This window comes from Populus alba, chromosome 5 (genome assembly GCF_005239225.2).
Source record: "Populus alba chromosome 5, ASM523922v2, whole genome shotgun sequence".
In the NCBI taxonomy this organism is placed as follows: Eukaryota; Viridiplantae; Streptophyta; class Magnoliopsida; order Malpighiales; family Salicaceae; genus Populus; species Populus alba.
The window spans coordinates 14,995,053-15,009,003 of NC_133288.1; positions in this window are offsets into that span (position 1 = coordinate 14,995,053).

A 13,951-nucleotide genomic window follows, 5' to 3' on the forward strand; every position below is an offset into this window, starting at 1 on the left:
TCCTAATCTTTATAAAAAAAAATTTATTAGTCATTAATAGCTTGTTCCACAATGTACCATTTTTTACATCATTTTAATTCTCCATACTCTTCTTTATATCTCATTTGTTCTTCTTCTTTTTGTTTTCCCTAAACTAGGATAAAAACAACATATTTTTACTCTTTCTCTTAGCAATTGCCTCCTCTCTTTTAGGCGCCAATACTATATGTTTATCCTTTATTTTGAAGGTATACATATTAAACCATCCATCATGCATGACATTTGTATCATATTGTTATAGTCTACCTGGTAGTAGATGATATGTATTCATAGACACTATATAATACCAACACTATTAAAATATCAATTTCCTATAGAAAACAAAACAAGATAGTGTTCATCCATGATTACCTTACTTTTTCGATTAAGCAACTTTAATTTGTAGAGCTTAAGGTGTTCTTCTATCTTCACCTGTAACTTCTCTACTATGTCGAATGACACCACGTTATCATAACTATCACTTCCAATGCTCAAATCACATACCTTGTCCTTGATGATACAAATTAATAATAATAATAATAATAATAATAATAAAAATAAAAAAAAAGACTTGTGCATAACCAATCCTCACCCAAAACATATTTAGAAGCAAACAAGTTCTTTTAGGTGACCAAGGTAACGCCATCATCACCTTATAAAACCTCATTATTACCATTTGAATCATCATAAATAAGATTACTTGTCTTTTTTCTAGGTTATTCTACTAATAAATTTATACTCAAATGGCTCTCTTGTTTATAACATTTAGAAGTTTGATACCCAACTCATCACACTAAAACACCAAAATTTAAAACCAAATCTAGAACTCAAACCTTGACTTATGATTTGTTTAGTTGCTGATTTAGGTTGCACAATTGACTTTTATTCTTTAGTGTGTACCTTCATGTTATTTTGGTCAAATTGAAATTCACCTTTATTAGTTACCCTAAAATTATAAGGTTTCTCCATATTCATTGACTTTTGATAAGCTTTTGAAATTGTTTACAAAGATTATAAACATAACATGTCTTGGTAAAACCACTATAATCCACTTAGGTATTTAACAACAAACTATATTTTTTTTTTGTTTATGACATATCATTCCTAGTTATTAATTGATAGAAATTATCAATGTATTCATCAATAATTCTCTCATCATATCTCGATGCATAGAGTTGTTGGTACACAATTTGAGTATACCCGAATAGAAGAAAGTGGTCATTCATTTTCTTCCTTATCTTTTCTCAATCATTAATATTTTATCTAACTTGTCTTTCTCAAGAACTTTTCAATTGCTCCTGATTAGTACTTAAAAGTGCATGTTTATCAAGGTTTTATATCATCATTTTGCACTTGAAGTATCAATAACTCCTTAACTAAAGCATGTTTTATAATAACAAGTCTGATACTATAAAATGCTTTAATATATGGTAAATGTTCATCTTAAATGTAGGCCTATCACATAAATCAAAGGATTGATTGATGAATTCAACTACTAAAATTTTAAAGATAAAGAAAGGTGAAGCTTAGAAAAGAGATGTTGGTGTAGTCCAAACTGGAACACTGTTCGGTAATTGGGTCATATCTCGAGTTCTAGATGTCCAAATGGTCTCAAATGTTTACATAGATTCAGTAAGACATAGGCCTATAAATTTCATGTGGACACCAAGATCTCAAAAGGCCATTTTCAAGTCCAAATTATAGCAACAATGGAGAAGTTCGAATCTGTCATGCAGTCCAGACACTGTTCAATGTTCAACCCATATCTTGAGTTCTAGAAGTTCAAATGACCTCAACTTTTTTTTTCCTGGAAAGCTAAGAGAATTTCCTATAACTTTCATGGTTTCATATGGTTCTAGTTCTGATGTTAGCAATGACGTTTTATTTAGACAAGAAGATAAGGATTTTCACCAAGTTAAGATGTGGTCACCCACTCAACAATTATTCATCAAATCAATAGCTTTAAATTTTGGTATAAAAAAAGAGACATTTTCCATGCATCTAGGCATCTTGGTGTTCAGATCAAGATCATGCTCTTGCTCTCTTTCTTTGTATTTTGTAATGTTTAAGTTTTATTTGATGTTATATTAATCTCTTGTTTATGCTCTTCATTTTCTTTCCTTTATTTGTATAACTATGTTCTTATCTTGTTTATTTATGTTTCTTTCTTTCATTATATTTAGCTAAATCTATTATGTCAAGGTGAAAAGGGTACACTAATGGTGTAAGAATAAGTATATTATAAACTCAACATGGACTTTAATGCTTGATATTAACATGTTTTATATTTGTTATCTTGTTCACTTTTAATACTTTGCTTGTTAAATGGTTAATCTAAATTTATGTTGTATAACACTTAGTACAACAAATACTTGGCACTTTCATAGCCCATACTGTATGGTATAACTGACACCTGAGCTATGAAAATAACTTGATTTATTGTTAATTTAAGTTATAATCATGAATGCCTGACAACATTTATAAGTATTAGCATTATTCGAATAAGATAACTAAAGTAATCATGTTAACAATTTATAATCTGATTTGAAACTCCTTCGTGTGTGGTTTCTAAGTCGAGTAATAAGAGTTTATACTATACTTGTTTGAAATACCATTAGTGGATCCTCTAACCTTGACATTTGTTTTTATCATTGTTTATTCCTTACAGTAATCTTTCATCTCAAAGTTCTCATTAATTTCTTCCTCTTCTCTTTTTTTTACTACTACTATTATTATTTGCATTCTTGTCATATTTTATGTACGTTAAGTATGCTCTGTGTTTGATTCAAGGATCCTGACATTGTTGGTCTTGCCTTATTTATTCACATTAGAAATCTGTTTATATTATATAATATATCTCTTTGATCTTTTCATAAACTTAGTATATAGGCTGGAAACCTGTGACCCGATCTTTTAGATCATTCTTAGGTATAACAACGCTACGTACTGAGTATTATTATTATTATTATTATTATTATTATTATTATTATTATTGTTGTTGTTGTTGTTGTTGTTGTTGTTGTTGTTGTATTGTTATTTATAATTTATACAATTAACCTATCTGTGGTTCGACCCCGGTCTTGCCGGGTTATTTATTACTTCGATACTCTTGTACTTGGGAGAAGACATCAAGCTTTTGAGTATGTCAGCTCCCATTAAGCAAAAGTTCTCATCTTTAATTTTATTGTAATTAGCTTTACCCTCATATGTTCTGGAACTTTCATGTACTCGAAAAATCCTTTTTACTTTATTCAATCAATCGATAAAATCCTTTACATATAAGGTTCTCATAAAATTAATAAGTTTTATCCAAAAACTTAAATCTTCATGATACTCATCATAATCAAAAGGTTGTTTCTTATGCTCCTGCTTTTAAAATTAGTTTACAAAGTTGGTCATAATCCATGATCACTTTACTTATGATCCCTTAGGCTCCTCACCTATGCCAATTATCAATTAATTCTGCTATCCATTTCTATGTTTCTTGTATCACTAGTTCTTAAATGTTTTTTTTTTTCTAATAAAGAACCTCTTAATCCCCTCTTACATTAACATGTCATATTTTACCACTTTTTTCACTCATGGTTATTCAACAACATACAATAACTAACGATTAGGAATTGTTAAGCTATAATATCAACTAATGTAGATCGACACAATACAAGAAATATATCAAGAACAAGCATCATAAAATACCACAAAATAGGGTCACACCACAAACTCTAACTCAAAACTTTATTACTAAATATTTCACCATATAAACATTCTAATAAAGACTTCATATTAGAGCTCTTCTAGGTTTCCCATATACTAGTGAAAAGCCTTTAAAATATCTGGAAACATAATAAAAGAGTTCTTAATCAAATAAGAAAAAAAATCATAAATCAACTAGGAAAATATTTGTAAATCCTGAATAATAACTAATGGGTTTTATTTAAAGGCCTTCCCAAACTTAAATGGATATAAAATTTTAACTCTATACAAAAATAGTCTCTAGAATCCCTAACAAAATTTCAGTTTAATCTAATAAATAAATCAAAAGTTATGTCTATTAATATAAGACTATAAGTTAGGAAAAAGTCTCCTACATCACTTTATGTGCTATTTGGTTAATTTTATTAAATAATATTATTAAAAGCCCTGAAATGAAGATCAAGCTACCAAACCTAGAAAATAGTCTTTTATGCCTCTAAAATATGATTCCTTAGTTCAACCAAATCACATTACCATAACCAAACATATTTGAATCAAAAGAACCAACAAATAACATCAAAATGATGCAAGAGATACCAAATCCAAAAACTATCAACTTAAAACAATCTATATGTTCATGCAATATGGATTCAAAAGTGGTTTTCTAAACTTATTTTGGTCATGAACAAATCTAGAATATCTAAGATAAACATCATTACTTCAACATACATTACTTAAGTTAAACTAAAACAACACTATTTTATCAAGAATAAACAACTTAAATAGAAGATTTTTACTACTTCTAAAACATTAAAAACATCTAAAAAAAGCTTTAGAAAACATAAATGGACTATTATAGTAACTAAAAGGGCAACCACAACATTACTTGCCAAGCATTCCAAACTCCATCTCCATGTTTGTAAACATAAATACAAATTGAATGATAATAAAAGACAACTCAAGCAAGCCACATAGACTCCATTTTTATATTAAAAAGTAATACCTTCAAGCTCATAGAGTAGCTACTACCCTATTTGCTTTCCTTTGTCAAGCTTACTTTCACAAACTTGTTGCCCTTTCAAAATTTACGAAATAGATGTGCTAAGCTCTTAAACCTTCACACTTAGAGTTCTTTTATCAATTTTTTTTTTCCTTTTATTTTTCACTCTAATTTTTTAAAGGGTATTTATAAAGCTTTGCTAGGTTTTTTTTTTTATAGATTAAAACATAGATTGATCAAAACATAGCGTTTTAATCAAAATGAGAGGGTTATAGAGCATATTTGACAACTATGAACTATGTACTTATGCTGATTTTGTAATAAACTTGGTTTTTAGAGGTTTTAGTGGTTTTCCAAACTTGGAGACCAAGAAGCTTATTTTTGTCCTTTTGATATTGAGAGAAATATGACCAACCTTTGATATGAACCCACTTAGAAAGCTTGAAGTGTGCACACACAAAAAAAAAAAATTAGTGGTTTTGTGAAATGGGTATTAAAACCATCGATGACTAAGTTACCCACTTTCGAGGCTTCATTAGAGCAACTCCGATGTAAAGATCATCAGAGACCACCTGATCTTAGTAAAGGAGAAGCATACCTTTTGTTTGGATCCATCTTTACTCAATTTAGAGGTTTGTAGTTTCATAATTATTCATTTGAAAGTGTTCTCGATTAGCCTAGAATTGAAAAATATAGTAATGGCTGATCGAAGACAAGATGTTGTTGAGTTCTTTGAAGATAATGGGATATAAACATTTAACAAGAGTATTTGGTATTTGTAGAGAAGGTATTTTTTAGTTGAATGGTGGTGGTTACAACCCTAAAGGTGATCATAAAACCACATTTATTCACTTGAAAGTGCCTACTTGACGCATTATATAGGCTAAACCCTAGAAATTAGGCTTTTTAACTAGGAATTTGAAAATTTTCACTGTAGTTTCTATTTTTCCAATTTCTTTTAATTACATTGTAATTGCCTCTCAAACTCTTAATTTCATGCAATTTTACTCTTGTTAAACTCAAATCTTCAGCCCCAAGTCATTTTCATCTTGGTCCTTGGTTTTTGATTTGTGCACGTACACCCTTAATTGAACCTTCAAACTTTTATTTTTTTTTTAATTTGACCCATGATTTGGTCAATTTTAGCCCCTACAATAACACATCTTTTTTAGTTTGGTCTTTGGTTTTAAATTTTTTCGATCAAGTCTTTAATTGCTTATTAAACTTTAATATTTATGCAATTAATCTCGTGATTTGACCAAATTAACTCTTTAAAATTGTAACTCAATCCTCAGACTTTAATTTCTTCAAATTAAAGCCTAAATTGACTTTGAAAATCAAATTTTCTTGTAATTAAGTTCTCAATAAATTTAATTAAGCCTTCTAAAATTCTCATTAAGTCCTTATCTATCCAAATTTATTTTTTTTTACTCCAAATAAAAATATTTTCACCAATGGGGCCTTTTTCCAATTAGAATTGGGTTTTTAATTTTGCTAGTTTTATACATTTTGATCCTCCAACTTTTTCACTTGTCACTTTGGTCTTTCACCACTAACTTGGGCAATCTTTTAGACTTTAGTCATGTATATCCTTTTGTATTTTGGATTTCTTTTTTATATTATTTTTTCTTAATTTTTTTTTATTTGGTCAAAAAAGGATAACAACACTCTAAATAAGATAACTTAGTAATCTTAAGTTTAATAATCATTTACATAGCCGTTAAGTGAGTTTTTCTATAGATATAGATGATGTCTCCATATGAAATTCTCATGCGGATTATGTAATGTACATGTTTTATGACTAGCATGTGCATATTACTTATAGATTTTCTTTATACCTTAACTTATGAGAACTGCTTCCTTTCATAAAGAATGAACATAATATGTATCAATCTCTATGACTCTAATAAATGTCTAGTTTTCAAGAGCATCGAACATGAATATTTTAGAAATAATGCTTTGATACAATAAGAATTCTATAATTATAATAATTTTATAATTTCTTTTTGCAAAACATCTTTGTTCCATTGAGTTTATCTTTACTCTAGATTCATAAATAAAATATTAGATTCATTAATCTAATATTAGATGAATATTATAGATAAATTAAGTTTTTATTAATAATAAATATGTACCGCAAGGCGTGTCTTATGTGCATGATTCAACATATATATATATATATGCGCAAGTTGTATATTGTTTTGTTATTGTAAATTTAATCTTATAATATTGCATGTTTATAAACTAATTATTCATGATCACCGGTCACTGATTTATGATTGGCGACATCGTGAACAAAATTTGCAAGGCGTGTCTTGCTTGTTCACGCAGGCCCATTATTGTCTACAACAATTTTTAGTCTCCTTCCGCCACCATTTTCAAGTGTTGAAAATGAAAGTGTTAGAGAGATGATTTTTTTTTTTTTTTTTTTGAGTTTTAATGGCATCTATTCCAGCACAGTTCGAGTTTTTCAACTAACGAGCAAATTTAACATTAGAAATGGGGTCGTAAAAAATAACCCGACATGAAAAATAACTTTTTCGAGTTTTATTGGTAAAACATTTATATTGTCTTTAAAAGTTTTTTTTTAAAAAAACAAAATGTCTACGCTATAAAAGCATCAGTTATATTGAAAAATTAAAAGAAAAGAACACCTGAGATATTTTTTCACTTCACCAAACATATATTAACAAAGACATGTATATCTTCTCGTTACCAAACATATATTTAGAATGCGAAGTCCAAATCAGAGGCGCCATTGCTGACCAATCAAAATGGATAAGGAATCCAGAGAAGGAGCTAATAATCTGCGTGCTGAGATGATAGATAAAGGATTGGCTCCACGTCTCCTATGGACCACGTGAAGAGGCCAGCTTGACTATTGCCACCCATGGTTGAAAAAGGTTGTCTGAAGGACATGACATCAGCTGCTCAGCGTTGTCTACAAAATTGAATCATGCAAATATTATCATTAAATCAATCATACTTCTTAGTATCGCCATTTTAGACTCAAAACTAACGTATCTGTAATAAGAGACACATGATTGGATCCTATGATTTGACACAAAATAAAAACACAAAGCTCATCAAGATCTTTATCCATCAGTCCCGTGTGAGGCCTTCTTGCTCGGATAGAATTTTACTCACTTTGGGTCTAGGCGACAAAAAAAAAAAAAAAAAAAAAAAGTGGCATAAACTCTGAGGCGTGCACAGTTTTCATCATGGCCTAGTTGTTACAACTAGCACATTATATATCAACCCTCCTTTGAACCTGGGATGTAGGGGTGAGCATTTTTGGTTTGGTTCGGTTTTTATTAAAAAACCAATCAAAATAAAATTTTAAAAAAAAAAAATTCAAACTGAAACTGAATCTGGAACCGGTTTCAAACCGACCTGGTTTCGGTTCGGTTCGATTCGGTTTTTTAAACATAAAACCGGAAAAACCTGTTTTTTTCTTCAAGTTTCACTGTAAATCATCTTCAAGCAAGAGTTTATCAACAAAAATAAGCAGAAACATCTCAAAGCACTATATTAATTTTCAATAGAATGTAATTATGAACATAAAGTATTTTAAAAAGAAATCAACAATAAAATAAGTTACAATCATAACCAAAAGCATGAGAATTTAGGCTAAAGTTAGATCTAACAAAACAAATCAATATGCAGAAACTTGCATCTGCTCCAGCACTCATCTCCTTCTTTTTATAATAAGTATTCAGTGTCTAAAGAGAAGGAGAGAACCTTCCACTAGCAGCAGAGAAGGAGATGAGCAGCAGAGAACCTCCCACTAGCCATTCCTTTAATTACCGTTATAGATCTGTGAGTGAATGTGAAATTGTAAAATGTGAATTGTGAGAGAGCGGCTTAGGAGCAAGGAGAAGGACGGCGGAGTCTAGTGCACATTAGGGTTAAGAATGACTATGCGTTTTTTTTTTTGTATTTATAGTACCCCCCCGGTTCAGTTGGGGTTTTTCTGGTTTTCAGGTTTTCAAAACCGAAACCGAATCGAACCGAAAATTTTTTCAAAAATTTTAATTGGTTTAATCAGTTTTTTTTTTCCAGTTCGGTTTTTTCGGTTAATTTTTTCTCGTTTTCTCAATTTAATCAGTTTCTTGATTTTTTTGCTCACCCCTACTGGAATGTCCTTAGTGGGGTAAGGCCGGATCCAACACCATCACACTTAGGTAGGAACTCCCGAATCCAATTTTATCTGCCTATCATTTGTTTAGTTGATACGTAGCCAATGTTTTTGAACGAGATTCAAATCTATCTTCCTTTAAAATTTTAAAACAATTTTAGTTTAAAATTAATAGTTTTTGATATTTTTAAATTATTGTTGATCATTTCAAGAAAATATTATTGTCACCCTTCCAATTTAATTTCATTGATTTCGTTAAGAGAAAAACTACAATTTTTTTCATTTTACACATGAGATTATCACTGTTATAAATACCTTACAATCTCACCAACTTTTTTACTCAATAATTAATTTCAATTAATCGTGACTCTTGCTTTGAGTCAACCTAGTACATTATTTCATTTTAGTATTTATATGCCGTGCTTGAGCTTACCATTTCATATTCATTTATCCATTTTTTATTCTAGACTGGCACCTTAATACAACCATGTTAATTTACCCTATTAAATACCCTTAACTAGGACTTTAATTTAATTATAGGATTTATTAAACTAAAATAATGCTCAATTTTATGTTTTAGTTCAATCTAAAAATTCATTAATTCAGAAACAAAGTTCATATTTAGGGCTCTTAAAAATCAATTCTAATCATTGATCCAAATCAATAATCATATTTTATACTTAAAATCAACAACACATTTATTGTTCTATCTTTATAATATGACTCACTTATTTCAATTATACTTTTGTTATTTTATTTTATTAATGGTTGTTACCCATTTATCGATCTAAATTATAGTAATTAACACTTTCATTTAACCATGTTCGTCAATCTCAACTTAAAAATTTTAAACTCTATTTTGATCACCCATACTCGATGGTCCATTTCAACATTGGTGGCTTGTAATTTACATTAATCAGTCATTAATTGATTTATCATGGTAATCACAGACGATACCATGATTAAACTTTGCACTTTCTAGTTCATTTTGATGATTCGTATTTCATATTCTATCTTATCTACATCCACCAATTTCTTTTTAAAATATTCATAACTCATACTTCAAAACAGAATAACCCCCGTTGTTGTGGTTAGCTTAAAATTTTGCATAATAAGTTTGCTATCGAAGCTGATTTAAAATCCCACATACAAGTTCCCTACCTTCCAGGAATAATTTTATACAATATTTTTCTTGCCTTGTAGGCATCATTCATGTAATGTTATTTTCTTGCCTTATAGGCATAATTTACATATTATTTTTCTTGCACTGTAGACATCATTCATATAATGTTATTTTCTTTTCTCTTGGGTATCATTTACATATTAATTCTTACCACGTAGGCATCTTTTACATAATACTATCCTCTTGCCCCATAGACATCATTTACAAATTAATTCCTTGTCTTGTAAGCATCATTTACATCTTATTATTTAAGCATCCATCCAAATGGCCAACTTGTATATAAAATAGATAAGTCTCCATTCAAACGACCAACTTATACATATAATTAACTAGTTTTCATTTAAAAAGTCGACTAAGATATAAAATAAATAAGTTTTCATCCAAACAACTAACTTAACATATAATTAATCAGTCTCTGTCATTGCAACTAACTTATTCCTAACATTATCAAATTTTTTCGTTGTGCCCATTGCAAGAACTAAACTAATTAATCTTTGTCGTTGCAGTTAACTTAACATTTACACTATCAAATTTCACCGTTTTAGCTATATTGAGAATTTAACTAATTAGTCTTTGCCATTGCAGTTATGTAGGTGTATTATTATTTAATGTCATTACACTACCCAAAAACATCATCATTCTGCCCAGAATGCATAGTTCGGCATGACATTTATTTTCCTCCTCAAAAGCATATTTCTTATGATGTTATCTTCCATAATACCATAGTTCTAATAATGAATATTTGTTCTTGATATATAGAAATAAGCATATAATTTGTATTTCAACATTTACATGAACAACTAAATTAATTAAAGGGAAAAGAGGAAACCCTTACCTGAAGCTTTTGTTGGAAGTGCTCTTGAGAAAATGAGCCTTACTTCAAACGTCTCTTTTAAAGTCTTTAACAATAAAATTTTAATATCCTACTTGGCCACCACACATATTCACTTATTTAATAACCAAGTTAGTCGGACTTATAAATACACACATTACCATAAACAATTGTATATTTTTATGTGTTTTAACGTACACTACTCAAGCCTTCACATTACAATTTTTATGTGTTTAACATAAATTTTCTTATGCATATTTTTCTTTTGTTCGGCTGCACTCAAGAAATATATTAGAATTTCAAATTTAACTTTAATCTCCTTTAATTTCCATCAAATTTATTAACTATCAACACAATCCATCCCATTTTTTAGTTTAATTAAACCTTCCCACATCAAAATTATCAAATTTCATTTCTGAAACTCCCTTTTCATTTTCAATATGTAAAACATACAACCATCCATTATTCTATCCAAATTATAATTAATGAGGCCTACATAATAATTAATTTACACATGATTTCACAATTAGAACAAATTCTCATTTTCCTAACAAATGCATTTCCATGATCAATCACATTAGCCTTTAAAATTGTAAAATTCTAATATCTTTCTAAATATTACAACATCATTAAAATACTAAAATTTACACAATTCTACCAATCTCCACATTTCCTTCTTTTCTTTCACACATCAATATCAACTAATTTATTCCATGTAAATTACCGTCAAAATTAACTCACTTCCATAATCACACCACTCAATTTAAGTATAAAAATAATATCTAAAACACCAAAATTTACTCAATTCCTTAACATTCCACACTTCCATCTTTTCAACCTTAACAAACATTTTCTAACATTTAGGCATTCTTCTTCACATGATTTGCAAATATAACTAACACATTCCCATTATCATATTAATCAAATTTAAATATGACATCATCATTAAAATACTCACATTACACAATCTTACAAATTTCTATATTTTTCTCTTTCCAATATATAACAACATTAACTAACTTTTTATAATTCCAAATTTCAAAAGTCATATGTAATCTCAAGCATTTCAAAACATTAATTAGAACACCATAATCATTCTAATTTAATCAAATTTCTAAATCCTTAACATATCCAAATATGGTCGGCTACTAGAGTATTGATTTCTCAAAATTAGTTTTCAATTTCCTTAATTATATCCTCAATCATATCATATAAACCCCAAGTAAATAGCAATCACTCAATTTATCATATCAATAAAAATTTACATAAACCCTAAATTCATAAATTTTGGGATTTTCCAACTCGTCATACAATTAACCCAATTTAAAACATTTCTATACATTATCATAACCCGATAGCAATAATAAATAACCCAATTAAACATTTAATCACAAAAACAATATGAACCTTAATTTCAAGAATCATGAACATTTCAATCCAAATATAAAAATCCACTAACACGTTTTCTCTCTAATTTCTCATAATTTGGTCTGATATCATGGATGAAAATAACTTAATCGCATTTCATAACTCATAACCCAAGTAAATTTGAAGAAGAAAGAAGGATAAAATCATAAATTCTGAGTTCTTACCCCTTTGCATGGCCGACTAGTTTTATTAAGGGTGGGAGGGGGATTTTGTCAAGAATTACAATAATGCAACTCGTTTAAATCCTATATGCATTGTCATATCAATGTCCGTCAATATTTTTACATATAGAAATTTTTTATTATTTTATCCGATTTTGGCATAACTATCTTGGGATTTTTCAACAATTATCATAATACAATGTTCTCTAAATTTTATTATTTTTAGTTGAAAGTTACATTGTTATGTAGGAGGTTCACTCCGACTTTCAATATTTTCATGCATAAGATAATTCTTTAATTCATCTGAGTTTTTCGCTAAATAACCAAGGATTTGCACCACTCGTCACATAAAAATATTCTTTTAATTTTATTATTTTCTGGTTGGGGATTTACATGATTCATCACAGGGTTGACATTTCACGTACCAATTTATTATTTTATTTCATTCAAGACTTGAAAGCTAATTTTCTAGGGATTTTTGCCCCTAATAATAAAATTTTTCCTTTTTAATTTATTATTTTTTTGGTTGAGGATTATTCTATTTAACATTTTATAATTTTAGGTTGAGGGTTTGCATATGCCCTCTTTTCGATGCAAGTTGTTATGTTTTATAGGTATAAAAACACCTATGAAACATGTAAATTGAAGCTCATTCATGTTAGACGTATACAAAACATTCCTTATTCTCTCAACATCTTTAATTATTATCTTTTTTTTTTTTTTGTAATTTAAACAACTCACATCACATTCATGATACAATTTTACTAACTTAAGCATTAAAGGTCCTTAAATCTCCATGTAAGACTTCTAGTGTTCATAAGCTTCCAGTGTAATTCTTCTTCTTTAACATTTTAGCCTAGTTACTTATCATAGAAAAAAATAATTTTCATTGGGTTTGCTAAAAGGCTTGTCTATAGTGCTATTTGTGAGATACTAAACAGAAACCAATTCATCTCCCTTTTCTTTCTATAAACTTTTTAGTTTTTTCAATTATAGATAACCCAAAAACTCTAGGATAAAGGTTATAGACCTCTTTACCATAAATAAACCAATAACCTTTCTAGATCTCCAAGCTAATAAGTGAGAATACTCATGAAGATTCATTTAGTTATATAAAAACTAATCAAGGTTTTTCCTCTTTTTTATTAGATAGCTTCACTTATAGTACCACCACTTGCTCCTTTTAGTGTATAAAAACAACTTTAGTTTCTAGAAGAAGTTGGGTAACATGTAGGGGAATAGAAGGCAACATTATTATTCTTAAAACCCACTCTCATTATCATACAGATTGTTTATATAGTGGGCACGTATAAAAGAAAAAAAAAAGTAACATGCAGTCATCATCATTGTTATTGTTCCTCATCAAGGTCATACTCTGGTAACCTTGATTTGATAAGGCCTTGGAAAGAAGTTAGATTGATGGTTATACATGCCCTTGATATGAAGGTGTATAACCTCCTTTTAGGTGAAGGGTATTCCAATAGAGAAAAAAAAATGA